This window comes from Typopeltis vanoorti, chromosome 22, assembly GCF_054136105.1.
Source record: "Typopeltis vanoorti isolate ZY-2024b chromosome 22, IOZ_Tvanoo_1.0, whole genome shotgun sequence".
In the NCBI taxonomy this organism is placed as follows: Eukaryota; Metazoa; Arthropoda; class Arachnida; order Uropygi; family Thelyphonidae; genus Typopeltis; species Typopeltis vanoorti.
This window is the reverse complement of record NC_143570.1, coordinates 86,737,993-86,753,963: the sequence shown is the minus strand read 5'-3', so window position 1 is coordinate 86,753,963 and position 15,971 is coordinate 86,737,993. Positions and strand designations below refer to the sequence as shown.

Genomic DNA, 15,971 nt, shown 5'->3' with positions numbered 1-15,971 from the left:
TAAACAATTTATTTAAATAAAAAACAAGGTATTCCTGGGAGTTCAAAAGTGCTATTGACAGGAAAAAAAAAATCTAAAAGTATTAATATAAATGTGAGGATTAAGTTCAGGCTTGCCGTTTAAAGTGCATACACTCTAAATTACGAAGCAACCGTATATTTCGAAATACAATGTACTGCTTTAGAAATGTTTTTCTGAAGATAAGAAATGGATTTCATAAAGCAGTTAAAGTGTCCAAGTATCACTCGAACTCATTATCAACACATCAATATATTGTAAGCAAATTTAAATAATGACACGTCTCCATGGCAACCATAGACACTGCTTGTAGCAGTTCACTAGCATGAGTTCACTTTAACAATACATTTTTGCTGAATTGAGTTGGAAGGGGAATAGAATTGGTATTTTGACTGCTGTAACAAAGAAAACTTTATACTTTGCTCAAGTAAACAGTGAATCATTTTCAAATACACTTGTAAATGAATTTTAACAGTTACGGATTTCTTTGATGCCACCTTAAGTGTTTCGTGTACCTGTTGCTGGGATAAAAAGAGGCCGACACAGAAAACCTGTCATTAAAGCAACCTTGGCTTATGGAATATAAACAGATTTAAAATCAAAGAAATTTGTGAACGCAGAATAAAAACGCAATCCACATTCTCCTGGCATACACTCCACACGGCAACACACAAGACGCTCCGCAGACGGCAGCGAACCTCTGATAATGTTCGGAACGACACAAAAAAGTCGATAACATATGACTGCAGAACTACCCCTACGATAGTTCCACAGATAACGGATTCTGCTTAAGTGTAATTTTTGATTTTTTTTTTTTTCCCCTTTAGTGGCAGGAGGGTCTTATCTTAGGCATTGAAAATAATCTCATACGCAAAATAAAATTAAAAAAAAAAAAAAAATCTGTTTTTGGACTGATTTTTTTTTTTTTTTTTTTGAGTAGGGGGCGTTAGTTATTCATTCCACTGACAGTTCTTTTTCTTCGTCATTCCGAAACAACGAAAAGCAAATAAAAATTCATTTTACAAGCTCTGAGAGTACTCAATGTTTTTCTGAAGTCTTGCTAAAATCTCCGACTCTGTTTGCACAAAACAGCGCCGAAGAAGAATTCGTTGCAGTGCAAGGAGACACCTGGCGGATGGTAGAATACTTAAACTATTAAATTCCCTATAAATGATTAATCGCCAGCGTCTTTTAAATATGAACCGATGATAAGGAACCGCAATCTCTCGTGCCCTGGTCTCCCTGTTCAGGTATGAAACGCCCTCTACGTTCAATGCTCTTATAAACGCTAACAACGGCGTGTACGATCCGTATGGAGTGGAAGTTGAGCAATTTTGAACCCCTCCCCCATTTCCCAACATTCTATTAATCATTCATGGTTCCAGCGCCTTAATCTGCAGAAAGACTGCAATGAAATTTGTTCCCTTATATTAAGCTTCTCATTATTAATTAATTACTTCTCGGGGAGGTTGTTTTAGCACGAGGCTCGGGGTTCAAAAGCATGGAGGTGGTTGGAAATTAGGCCTGGCTAAACCGTACATTTCCCTGTAGCATTGGACTTTTCGTGTGAATTAAGTTACCCGCCAGGTGGCATCATATTAGCTTTCCGCTCCAGAATACGAATTTAATATAGTCAGTTAACTGTTGGGGGGGGGGGGCAGAACTAAATATTCTCTTAGCATATTGAAGTACATATCACAACACGAAGTTCGAATTGCCTGACGGGTGTTTCGTGATGCCTGCTTTCGCATGTACTTGTGTTCTCAAGGCAGTAGTGCCTAAAGAAAGAGTTTTAGTGATTAAAAAAAAATCAGGAATCCTTTTCTCTGGGGCTGTATAATTCAGCACACTCGAAAAGCAGAGGAAAAGTCTCTAGCGTTCCTAAGGACTTTGTCCCACGTCGTTGGACCCACAGAGCATGCTCGGTTCATTGTACTGCAAGCGTCATGCATTTAGTTATGAATTAGCTCGCCATATGTAGTTATAACATGAAGATTCGTCAACATCTTTCCATCACACCAGTCCACAAGAAACCGCATTTGATTAAATTCGCGTCAAACATTGAATAAATACCACTTCGAAAAACTAACTAGTTGCGAATGGTGTTTGTTATTCAGAGTTTTGCAAAGTTACATAATGCTTCGTCTAGGACTGAAATAGTTTGGAGGAACGTACTTAGAATGTTTCTCGAAGACTGAAATCCGAGAATTAGGCATATTCCTTGAAATTTTCATAAGTTTGTGTTATTAAATATGAACACAGGGAATCAGTGACTGCTAAAAAATCAAATATCAACTTCAGAAAATATCAATTTCAGATAACTTTTATATACGTTATAGTCCTTATAAGGACTGGCTTAAAGGGGCGAAGCAAGAATGCTTTTCATCTTCCCCGTTATCAGTAGAGGACGGTGTAGGGATAAGGTGCTATTGAAGCTCTGATATATCTGTAGAGGTCAGTGTGGGTATAGGGTATAGGTATAATATTGAGCTATTAAAGCTCTGATCATGGCAAGAGTCTGATCATGGTAACAGCAATAGCCGAACCTCAGTTAAACTTCTTTGATTACAGCATTGCCGTCCATTACGCTCCAAGGGCATTAATCAAATCAAATATAGTTTAGTCTAGGGCACCTCATCTAGACTTATAGTTCTTATAAGAACTGGGTGATGGACTGAGTCCTTGACTCTTTATCCCGTCATCTGAATGAAGAAAATCTGTGTGGATGGGGCGTCATTGAGCTAAAAAGCTCTAGTCATGGCTGGGTAACGGCAATAGCAGAGCCTCAGTTAAAGCTTCATTGACTACAGCATTGCCATTTGTTACCCTGATTAGTAAGTAAAGGGTAAAATCTCAAAAAATCGGACGATCTCTAGGCCACTCCATAGTGGGCGAAAGACCGTCCATGTACTCAGCGTTGGTTCCACTCAGTGTCGGCCGCCCCGTCCTAGCACCCCGACTACTGAGCAGAACCGCTCAAATTCCGAGGAAAATAATTCACCGACAAGAACCCCTCAGCGGGCCGTGCCGGAGAACACCTTCCCCGGAGACTCAAAGTGCTCCCTTAAGGCAAAAACCCCAAGGGAGCAAACTCAAAAACTCACACCCAGGATAACAGCAACAGCCGAACCTCAGTTTACTTCCTTGGTTCAGCATTGCTAATTGTTACCCTGATTAGTAAGTAAAGGGTAAAATCTCAAAAAATCGGACGATCTCTAGGCCACTCCATAGTGGGCGAAAGACCGTCTATGTCTCAGCGTTGGTTCCACTCATTGACGGCCGCCCCGTCCTAGCACCCCGACAGGCTCCCCGTCCTAGCACCCCGACGGGCTCCCCGTTTAAGCATTTCGTCATCTAGACTAAACGAAATGGATTTTATATATAATTAAATCATGTCAGTTTCTAGACTAGATGACGAATGTGAAAAAGTCCTTTAGGACTTTTTCACATTCACATGTGAATGTGAAAATTTTCACATTCACATGTGCTTGCACATGTGAATGTTTCACATGTGCTTGCAGGTCTGATGTGAAAAAGTCCTTTAGGACTTTTTCCTTATAGTCCTTATAAGGACTGGCTTAAAGGGGCGAAGCTAGAATGCTTTTCATATTCCCCGTTATCTGTAGAGGACAGTGTAGGATAAGGTGTTATTGAGCAATTAAAGCTCTGATCATGGCAGGAGGGTAACAGCAATAGCCGAGCGTCAGTCAGAACTTCATTAGCTACAGCATTGCCATCCATTACCCTCCAAGAGTATTGGATTGAATGAATCAATCCTCCACACCCTGCCTTAGGACTTTTTCACATTCGTCATATTTATATATAATTAAATCATGTCAGTTTCTAAAAGGTGTTGAAATAATTTTACATATTATTTTAAAATACAATAAAATATTTAATATTTTAAATATTTTCTTTGAAGACAATATATTTACATATATATTTTATATAAATTCTTCTAAATATGAAAAAATAAGAAATTTATATGAAGTTTTAATTTACTGCTAATATGTAACACAGAGTGTAAAGTGGATAATATATTGTATTGATAACAATGCACCTGACGCTCGAAGCACTCCTTTCTTACTGCAACTTTTTATTTTTATTCCTTCCTTCTAGATACAATTTGATTTTTATGTCACGTTCAACTCTCCTCTTTTTTTTATCTATCTTTTTTTATATGTGTTTCTGCATCTCCCAACACAGCATTTCGAAGTTTTTCGTTCTGTCTATCGTCCTAGAGGTGCCATATATAATTCCACGAGAAGTTCTAAATAATAATCTCGGTCGTTTCCTTCGCAGATCTGAATGGTCTTCGGAACTCCTCCTAAATGCCGACTGTCACTCCTTCTGCAATCCTATTTTTGGGTACATTATCCTACTTACATCCCATCACGTACAGTTTGCCTATAAATATTTAAGACTTGCTTCGTTCTGCCTGATTTATTTCATGACACGGACATCAAGAACTGCGCGTGCTGGAAAAATTATTCCTGTGGTGAATCCGCGGGACGAAAATAACACGGCCCCGAATGCATCCGCCTCATTGGAATGCACTTTCTGCACCGAAACTGGCGCACGTGCGGAAATGAAATTAATTTGCCGAAGGGCGAAAAGAATACATCTGGATACGGCACCTAACAACAGAGGGACCGGCTTTATCTCTCTTTTGTCTCCCCATTATATACGATCGTTTTTTTTTTTTTCTTTTTATCTCTGCCTGTGAGATTCAACATGTGCTTGCAGGTCTGATGTAAATTATAGCCTTTCACGCGCTAAAATCCATCCCAAGTAGGCGCTGATATCTCATCCTCCTCCTCCTCCGCGATGGGTCTCCAAAGAAACAAAAATTATGATTAAATCAGGTAATCTTATCTCGGGGTGGGAGAGAAGAAAATGTGAAAAAAAGGTTGAAAACACCGTGGTGTTTTGATTACAGTATCAAGAAAATTGCTTTTTTTTTTATTATTAATCCTTCTTCGGCATTTCATTTTCTTTCTTTCTTTTTGAGTTTTCTTAAAGTAAAAAAAATTCGGTTCTTGAAATAAAAAAAAAGTTATAGTAGAAATTAATCCTCCTATGCAAGGCGAGTCACGAAAATATATAAGGCACCTACTTATGCAAAAACCCATTGCAAATACTACAAACACTCAAGGTTAAACAAAAGTAGTGCGTGTAAAAATACGGTCGTTTCCATGGTAACAGGATTTGTGCTTGCAAGTGTTTAAAAATGAGGGTACTTGAATAGGGGGAAAAAAAAGTTACACAATATATGCTGTATAAATTATATTACTCACCTTGGTTTGTTTATTCCCACCAGAGGACGCTGTTTTCCTAAGTGTCAAAAGACCATCTGAAATATAAAACGGTTAGATTAAACTACATGAGAAGAGGCTTTAAAAATGTGAATGCATGTTAAATATTAATACATAATCTTCTTAACCTAGTATTAGTTTACTGAGAAGTGCAACAAGTTGATAACATACACTATTCTATAAAAGTAAAAGACATACAGATATAAATAAACAAACAACAACAACAAAAAACCCTAAAGAAGACCGTCTTAGCCATAAAAGTTGCTCTGTTGGATGTTGCTGCGTCTATGACAATATTCCGAATGCTATGTTCCTCAAACTACGTAGTCACAGCAATTGTTTTGTGAAAAGCGCTGCTATGGGAGTTTCTTTAAGGGCTGGTGTCAATGTCTTCTTCTTCTCTTACGTATTAGGCTTCGTGGCCTATTACGATTCGAGACCGGAAATAGGTCGGTCAATCCTATTCCAGGAGTATCCTGTGTCTGTAGATGACTGTGTTCACTGGGCAGGTTTGCCTGTTCTGGGGGACGAAAAATCCGAGTTTCCTGGTGAAAAAAACCCTTATCACGTATGAGACCGGCTAACTCACCTTTAGTCGAAAGAGACCAGATAAAGGTTCCTCACGTCACTGACGCGAATCGAACCTAGGTCTTTCTGACCAAAGGGCTTCGTCTATACCGACTGAGATACGGAGTCTCTGGTGCCAATGTAACATGTGGAATTCAGAACATCAGTGTAGGACATACCCAACTGATACAATTTTGGAATTTGCAACTTCTTACATGCCGTGCAAACACTTACGTGATTACTTGTGGCTGGACACGGACTCTTTAAGGTCTGACTGCGAGAGGTGGTGACCACTTTTCAAGCAAAGTCAGCTTCGGTTGTTCAGTATCAAACCTACTTGATCGCATCTTATGTGCTCATGTCACTTATGGACTTCCGTCCCTTCAGCACGTTGTCAACATGTAACAAATTCCCCCCCCCCCTCTCAAATGTTGATAACCCATTTCGTAAACACATCGAACGCCATACAAAATTGAAATGACCCCCGAGAAAACTCCCGACCTCTTTTGTGAGCCACAAGACTTGCGTCTTGTGTATGCATCTATTTTCCTGCGCTCAGCGAGGTATCCTGACCCGTAGAATAGCACACGAAGCGAGCTCACAAAAGTTAGTGACCTAATTCCAACCAGATCACAAAATTTCAAAATCCTACTCCTCATAACACCAGCTCCTCATAAGTCCATGCGCAACTACCAATTTGATCTTGTTGAAGAGAAAATCTTGTCAATCTATCTACACCGAAATCATCTCAGATCTTATGAATACACAAAGACGGTGGTGATGATCTTAAAGTCTATTTTCTTCGTAGGAAATATGAAGTGTAGCCATGAAATCAGTCCAGTGAATAAGTTTACTACCAGTGACGTGTAAAGCAGATAAACGAGAACTGAATATCACCCTTTAAAACAGGGTAAATCTAAAGGAAATATTTACTTTCTCCTCTTGAGCCGCTATTAAAAATATCGAAGGATATTTGTGCCTGAGTAAGACACCATTAAACTGGCACCAAAATGCACTTAAGCTTCTTCTGCTACCGTAGAAGAAAAAGACTAGCGAATTAAGGAAGAAGGGTCATTATAATTGTCGGCGTGTCGGTATAGGATTCTGATATCTTTGTGGTTATTACTTGAGCCAAACCAAAGAAGACATTCTTTCAGAATCCACACACGACAACCTTTGAACAGAAAGGACAAGAGCTTCGGCTGGGCACCTGTCAATTACACGTGAAGTGCGATGTACGCAGGTAAATAACGCATTCTGCCGTAGCCATAGAGACCGCTGTTTCCACTTGGACCACAGTTTCATCGTACAAGTACAGGGAACAAAGGAATTCGCCATTACCACGGCAAATCTCAGCAGGAGGTTTTCCTAAAAATAACGTACTACAGATGGCAGCACCGTAGACCGCATTTCAGAGTCCGTTCGAGGAGGATAGAAAATGAAAGCTCTCTCCGAACCGAGCGAGATATTGATAGCGCCGGTATTTTATTGTGTTTTAGTAACTGGACACCGTTTGAACTATTCATGAAGGGAACATTACGGCAACCTTGCAAGTCTTGTTATCCACTTGAGAAGATTTATTGCCGAAGGAAGGAAGGAGACTGATGGGAAACATCATTTACATATTTCAGTTATTATTTCAGTTTCTTAAATCTTAAAATCAGAAATAATTACAATTTTGTTTGTGATTAAAACCAGAAGACAAAATAGTCGAGACAATTATTTAAAAAATAATAATAATAAATAAAACGTGGCTGGCCATATGGCTCGCATTCCACTGTCGTATACACTATGTTGAAATAAGTATTGGACACCCTCGTTTTAGAATGAAAGTACTGATGTGCATATTCGTGTTGTGATGTAAATTTTTTGATCTAATTAAGCAGAAAATACTCCTACAGTACATCTGTGTATTGCGATTAGCGCATGGAGGACTTGCGAATTTCGTAAGAGATTATCATAGGATGCTCTATATTGGTGGCTTGTCCGTTTGTGATGCTGCAAAAGACTTCACCATCCATCATCAACTGGAGGTAAAATTATTAGCAAAGAGAAACTACTGACCTCAATCAAGGAATCAAAGGCTGCTTGGAAAGACGGTACAGAAATCTTGGTGGTCCGATGTGGTGTCGTCATTAGTTTAGGTGAGTAGAACACTATGAGAACTGCACAGTCTTCGTTTTTATTCTGGGAGGAAGGAAGACATCAGCCAATGTACACAACGCTATTGTAAAGATAGCACGACTGGTCCTCAAAGAATTAAACATGGCAGAAGCCTAATCGTCTGGAGTTTTGGGCTAAAGGATGCAAAGTATCTCACTCATATTATCACAAAGTGGTTGAGAGAATGCCTCCACGCACATTTAAAACTGGAGACTTCACCTAAAGTATCATTTGGCCAGGTGGTCGAAGTATTTGTGCATTGATAGCTTTGATCTTCAAATACGTTTTGCAAAAATACCACTTCTTTCATGCTGTCTTACTTGTCTGTAAACAGATTTCACGCAGTTGCACAATCTAGTCGAATGGAAGAAACTCCAGAAATGTTCCAAAATCCATAGGAATTTCAACTCATGCAAAATTGAGTGCTGATGTTGTTCTAAGTGTATGAACTGGCAGAACCTGAAGACCAGTATGATAACCTTTTGTAATCAAGCTGATCAATGTGCACTCTTCCTTTTACTCCGTTGCATTGCATCATGGGTAATGGAAGAGTGCACATTAGAGCAAAGGTGCGCACTATCTACGAATTCGCAATGTCTAATAGCTACGAATATTTCAAGTGGTATCACCACCAGAAGATAGGACCATGCAGATCCAATGACAATGGTAGCTCTGTCCATCCACTACGTCGTAGCAACCGAAGACGTGAACTTCCACTGTGTTAGAAGGAATCAAACAGAATATCCCAAAGAATTTTCAGTTTGTTATATGAGATATTCGCGAAAAGTGAAATGCGTGATCATCTACGGAAGACTTCCGCTGCCCTTTAATCACGATGCGCTGACAGTGCACGTGAGAGGTGACAAACGTCTCATTATCAGCTATTCAGGACGGCCCCAAAGTGTGTTATTACGGTGATTACAAACAACTTCATCCACACAACAGATCGAAAACTGTTCAAAATAATTTTCGCTTTCGGAGAATTACTTCGGCGTTTCACTTCGCCATCCCTCGTTACGCCATCAAGAATAAATCCGGTGAGGAACCAAACCTCCTTTTTCTTAAATTATTCCGCCCTCTTCTCGGATAAATCGAAGCCATTCGTTCAAAACCAATCCATTCACAGAAATCCAGTCTTCACCGCTAATTCTCGGTCAATGCATGTCGACATTGAAGTGCTTGCTGCCGTACACTTCAACGGTATTTTCGTCCTTCGTTTTTACACCAGCACTCGAAGCTAATTCTTCCAAAGAGTCATCGACTGTCTGCTGCTAATAGCAACCAAGCAGGTACATCCGAACGCTAATCGTTTTGTTCGGAGCCGGTCCTTGTGGCCGGCGATGAAGCACTTTTAAACATCACATCGAGGTCACCCAAGCCTTTTCTAAGCAAGGGCAATGCTCGGGATGAAAGACTTTGATGTTAACGGAATGCTTTTGTTCCAATAGCTTTTAATGACAAATAATCCAGTGCTCATTCGAGGACTAAGATCGTTTTCTTTTCCTTTTGGCAGACTTGTTTTCCAATCCTCCTTGAACCATAGAAATTTTTGAGGCGTAGAAATCAATAGTTCCACTAGCTCGAGGAGAATAAATCTCCCCCTCTCATTCACATTCTAGCTTTCCTCTTGAAGACGAAATGCCAGCTTCAGCAGCCGTGAGCATAAAAATTAACTCAATGACGTCAGATCCGGAATGCGTACGCATCAAGTCATATAAATTGGAGTGTAACAAGAACGGTACTAAAGAGCATGTGCGTAAAACTGTCTTAAGGCAAGCTTCTCGAAATTATGTTATATCTCTATATCTATTATGTGATTTTAAAAAATAGGGATAGGACTGGCATTACATAGAAAATAATAATTAATCGTTTTTGTGTATAAATTTCAATCCAATTGTATTTTTCGGCACATAACGAATACTGATTAATATAAATATAGACTTTAAAGGAACGAAGCCGTTGTCAAACAAAATATTAAAATATATAAACTAAAATATACTGAAGTCTCTCATCGAGATGAGGAGAAAATAAGAGTTAACTGGTTAGAGAACAAGAGAAGATTTATAAACATTAATTTCCCAAGAAAAACATCTTGAGAAAGTGATACAGAAGTTAAGATATGTAATAAAATAGTTATGTCGTTTATTTATTTATTTATTTTTTTTTTTGAAGGTTAAGTGTGGAGAAGTTTAATTATCAACCCCTTTGCATAAGTAATAGATGCTTCAATCGAACAACGCTACTTAGGGATGGTCGCAATCAATTCAGCAAGTCGTCAATGAACGCAATACATTCAATTCTGAATATACTAGCATTTTTAAAAAAAATACGAGTTTTTATAACAAAACCTAATAAAATGACTTTGTGATGCAGGATAAAAAGTAACTATACGGACGATTTAAAAGCGCAGCTAACTAGGACAATGAATGTAACAGTTCACGTGACCCCACTCTAACAAGCAACAATGACGTTCTAGCTAATGCGAACAACACTTGATTCCAACAGAACGTGCTAAGTAACAATGGATCCAACGAAAGTCGCAAACTCAATAAATATCATTATCGCCACAATACATGCAACACATAAAACTTTATTAGCAAACTCAGAAACGAGCGTGTGCTGCTAAAGCCAATCTTCTCTAATTCAATTAACTGCAACACTGCCAACAACAGAGCTAGCTTAAGAATCGGGCTCCTAGGATGTGAAACTAAACACCGTTGTCACCAACAGATGCAGATAACGATCTGAAGCATGATTTTGGAAACATGCGACTCTTGTGAGCCGATCGCACAGAAGCTGCCTCCGATGTTAAGCAGAACAGAAAGCTTGTAAGCGTGCTCCGTAACTACACGACGCCTCGGGCCAGCCATCACTTGAGCCGAAAATTATTTCTCTATTTTTGTTCAGACAGGAAAGTTTGCAAGCAGGCAGTTATAAGTCATCCGAGGAATTGAACAAATGGAATATTAAACAGCTGCCGTAAAGCCGATCAATAGAGACGCGGCCTACCATTCGAAGCAACGGAGAGATTACGGCGAAAATAATGTTGTGTACGGACTTTGTTAAACCTCGTTAGTGTGTGGTCCAGAAGGGGGGATGGCTTTTCCTGCCAGTGCTTCGGAAGAGGGGGGAGCTTTCCACTCGCGTGTGTCTAGTTAGATTTTAAACGCGAGACCTTCCGAATGTGGGTCGTCATCCAAACAAACTTTTTATTTTAGATAAATCGAAGGGGTTTCGTTAGCGCGAGGGGAATGGGGGAGAGGGAGTTTCCAAAATTGCACTTAACTCAGCCTGCACTCCTGAATGAACCCACTTTGTTTGCGAAGTATTTCGACATTTGACCTCTCCAGATAGAAGTGTAATGTGTGCGAATTCAACTTTGTGTGCCTACGGCAATTCTGGCAAGGAATTGGGCTCATTATGGAAGATGAAAACAGAGAAGGGTTCGACTGTGCTGGATCGTTACTGGCGGAACTTCATTAAACAGTCAGTTACCAGTCCAATGGACTTTTAGTCCATGACTTCTGTTTAGGGCGGAGACCGCATTCATTATCAACTTTTGCTCGTTTATTCTTAAGACTTCAAATGCAAAGGCCTCCCTTGGGGCGATTGATAGCTGCGGCGGGAGAGAAAGCTCTCCTCAGAATTCATTAGCGTTTGGACCTTTTTTTTTTATCCATTAATCAAGCAAAGAATGGAAGCTGCCTTCGCGTACGCATCGAAATAATCAAGGAGGCCTATGATGGCCGAGATTATGCCATCTCCGCTGTCCAACCAACAGGCTGTGGATTCCAAACCCCCGTCATTTGAATGCATGCATTAAGTGGTAGACAATTTAGTGGTCAGACTCATCATACAGTGAATGAAACGCTTACTATACCGACAAAGCATTTACAACGAATATTTGGGCAAACTCTCATTACCATTCCGAGTTCCATGCAGATCAACTGAAATGAAGATGAATCTCTTGATTACAATCTTCAACTGACACTTCGGTGGAGTGAGATCGGATTTAGCGTATTAAGATCAATCTTTATTCTTCGCTGTGTACTACTGTTTTCAGGGTGCAGCGTCACACGTGCTCGCCTTGAATCATTTTTGTTATGTGCGTTGAGATGCGAAATTTTCCCGACACTGTCCTCACAAGGTCGCAAAGGTTTCCTAAATTTCTTACAAGCACAGGAGATGAGTGAAAATACCCTGAATTAATATTAAAATCGAATTGATACAATCGCCCTTTTACCGGACGCCAAACACAACGGCAACTCACTGTACTAAAACTGCTGATTCCTGCAGACTTCGATGGGTGTGTGGAACAACGAGATCGATCGAACTTATCCCGCAAAAATGATGGGAGGATTCTGTTTTGTATACGATTGCGAGCACGAGATCCAGCGTCGTGCTTTAGAATAGTCTTTATGTATACATAAAAAGCGATATAAAGTGGAGGTTTGTGATGAACACCCTAAAGCCCTTTCTCCTCGCTGTAATAATGCACCCCCTTGGTATAAATCTCGCATAATGCAATGTGCATCCACCAGTGGCGCGCGCGCACACTTTCAGCAAGTGCCGTCCGAAAAATAAATTTCCCCCGGAGAAGCGAAATCTATTACGTCTACTGATGCATCCGCGGAGTCTTAGCAAAGAAACAAACATCTCTTGGTTTTCTTAAAGAATTATATCACTGGCAGAAACTATGTAAGAAAAAGACGGCAGTCTGAGGAAGGCGCAACTTTTTTTCTTTTGTAGACGAGAGAAAAGAAGCCATAGAATGACTGTAACGATTCCCGCCTGACAAGATAACAGACGAGTACTCACACGGAACCCAAGGGCCAGGCGGCTCTAATTCATCAGGTGTCACTATGACTTTACACTGGAGGCTCCCGCTTACCATTCCAAAATATTGCATCCAAACTATGTGAGAGCAGCAACAACTCCTATGATGAATTTCCACTAAGTTTCCCGAAGAACTGAGACGGTGGCCTAAACTGCTCCGCTCCTTGAAGATAAATCAAGTTGAGGTGATGCTCCATGATGATACGACTTTAGTAGCTCGTTCGAGAAAGAATTCCATTTTTAAAACACCGCATATTTCATGAGGGGCGAGCAAAGCGGTGCTATGAATTTCTACTTTACTGCACACACCGGGAGCAATGAATGTTCTTCGTATGGCTTCATACACGCGGCGTTATTGAGTTTGCAGAAGAACAAGTGCTTCGGATTCCACGAACAGCTGTTCTGCATCCCTGTACCATTCTCCAGTTCTTTGCATAATATACTCTCCGGACCTTTATTCGGAAAATTCCAGACAAATTACGGGATGTCTCCAGATAAAATCTAAACACACAGCTGATAAAAAAAAAAAAATAATAATAAAAATCTTCGGATACATCTGGAAAAAAAATGTAATGGACATCTGTTGAAGGATCCCAATAAATAGATGGAAAACGTTTTGGGGAAAAACTCCAATTTCTCCAGAATTTTATTAATTTCATCGATCAGACAATGAGCACGCTATTTACTATCCTAGCGATGACAATACTTCTTTCTTTCATGAATCGGGACCTTTTCTGGCTTCGATGACAGTAATGCCCATCATAATTCAGAAACCAACCGCATTCGACGACAAACCTAAATAAATGGTGCTGCTTAGGCCTGCTTGTAATTTGCGCAGTCAAGACATTAGTCGAGCATTACGGGCATCTTCTTAATGAGAAGAAGCAGACGATATGAGGTAGTTGCGTGAGTGATTAATTCGCAGGATTACCGAGATGGGCAGGTGCTGCACTCTATGGGCGATTTCCAAAGTTGTCCACCGAGCTATGCGCAGTGTCAGCAGCGATTGTAGATTTCCGAATCCGAAGGAAAAGTAAAGAAGACTGCTAACAAATGCCTCGCCATACTGTCGTCTTGGAAGGACCCAAAAATAAATCGTATTTGTGGTGAATGGTCTGCGAAATTCTTAGTAAAGAAATTTGTAGAACTTGAACAATCTTTTTGAAGAATTACCACCTAATCCCTTCACACGAGGGATGCTACAAAACCAACTGCTTTAAAACATGGGAATTTTCCCCTCTCGAGCGATTAAAAGAAATATTTCAAAAATATATTATTTCCGCTTTATCCCTCTTTTTCAAGAAGTCGTACAGACAAGACCCCCACAAAGGATGAATATCCCGTTTGCATGTCCCACAATCCCTAAACAGCGCGAAGAGATGGAATTAAGGCTTCCAGAAATCGCTTCTTTTACTTTTTTGCTATTTCCGGATTACCTGGTATTGAATGGTGATACGATGGCTCAGTTGAAGCACGTGCCTTTTGCTAAACAGACGAAGAAAGGCTCAATATTAGTGAGGAAACGGAACCTCGTGACACGTTCAACATTTAAACGCATTTAATAAATATTTGAGATTTCTCTAGAATTCATAAGAATCTGCAGGTATTTCAGCTACACACACACATTAACACGCGCTGTGTATCATACAATTTCACCATCTTTATTAACACATCATGATGAATTTAAATTTAGATCTTTGTAGTAATACATAACAAAATAACTTTCCAGTTTCGATACCAGCCTTAAAAGATTATAGTCTTACTCTAAGTAATTTCTATTCTTTGACATGATGATCAATATTCAACCCGTTTCACTGCCGTACGAAAACTGCAAGCTATCCTGACGTAAAAAAGCGGCACCATATTTCTGAGCCAGCAGAACTTCAAACAGAATGTAAGTCGGCCTTAGGCGCTGATCGCGCTTTCCACCCTTGTAGACCGCACCAGTTTTATATGCGCGAAGTTCTTTGGACCATTCTTCCTTCGTCCTGGTCACCAGCCCGTGTAGCTCTGTTAGAAGCACTGGTCTGTCCCCGCTAAACCATGTCCAAATAGGATCTGCACTGACATGTGCATTATCGTGCTTAAAGAGACCCCGAATCTCTGTTCTGAAAACCTATCCGGATTTGGACTGGTTATAGTTAATGTCAAAGTAAATAAAGGACACGAAGATGGTGTATTGTGTCCATTATCTGCGTGTTCTTTGAGTCGGTGTTTGAGCTGGCGGAAGAAGTCAAATTTCAGGAGGAAAAACTCTTCCATCTCTTTATAAGACCGATTTTCTTTAGTTGAAAACGCCCTTCTGAAGATTCCTCGCATCCTAGAGATGCCACTGAAACCAATTTTTTTTTCAACTCAAAGACAAATGTTTACGGAGGCACCACAATGCAGGAAGCATCGCATTGTCCAGATATGTTTCATATCTATTGGCTCATGCATCCTTGTCCAAACGGGAATTTGGATGAGGATGCATGCCAAATGGGAATCGGTACAGAGAAATATACGCGAGGTAAGATAAAGTAAATGAGGTGATCGCAATTTTTCTTCCCTTCTCTGAAGTTCTCGATGAGTATTTCCAATCACACTCGTCTACAATTTTAATTAATTTGTTTCATTCGTATTTAAGTTGTCGACAGAAAAAATCGGATCTGGATTAGAATATACAGACACCGGTGACATAAATGAATACGTTCTCAGGCAGTGCTTTTATTATAAAGCACTTAACCTATTCTTGGAACTGTACCTTTTCAAGTGGATAATCAAACCGAAAAATTCCCTCCCAGCACTTTTTATAGGAACTTTCCGTACAAAAGATAAGACTACAGACTTGCACCACCGCAAATTTTTATGCCATATTTTTATGAGAGCGAGCTGTTCTACTGCTGGAATAGTGCCATAAAATCATGAATAGAAATACGAAGCGACTTCATGGACGTCGTACTAACTGTAGACAGAACTGATTTGATAGCACCTTCCACCTTACCACGTGCATTACTTTAACTCAATTCCCGTTGGTTTCTCAGTGGTAAGGAGCATAACCAGAGACGGTGCTTCCAAGATAAGACAGAAAGA

General features: G+C 40.0%; 1 protein-coding gene across 3 annotated transcripts in view; it reads right to left on the bottom strand.

Annotated features, from left to right (window-relative positions):
* Positions 1-15,971, bottom strand: part of LOC150094543 (putative polypeptide N-acetylgalactosaminyltransferase 9) — a 668,509-nt gene that overhangs the window by 369,526 nt on the left and 283,012 nt on the right. For all 3 annotated transcript variants that reach the window (XM_090412397.1, XM_090412399.1, XM_090412398.1), the window contains one exon: positions 5,316-5,371. The gene's annotated coding sequence lies outside the window, so the exon portion shown is untranslated. The remainder of the gene's footprint in view (positions 1-5,315; positions 5,372-15,971) is intronic.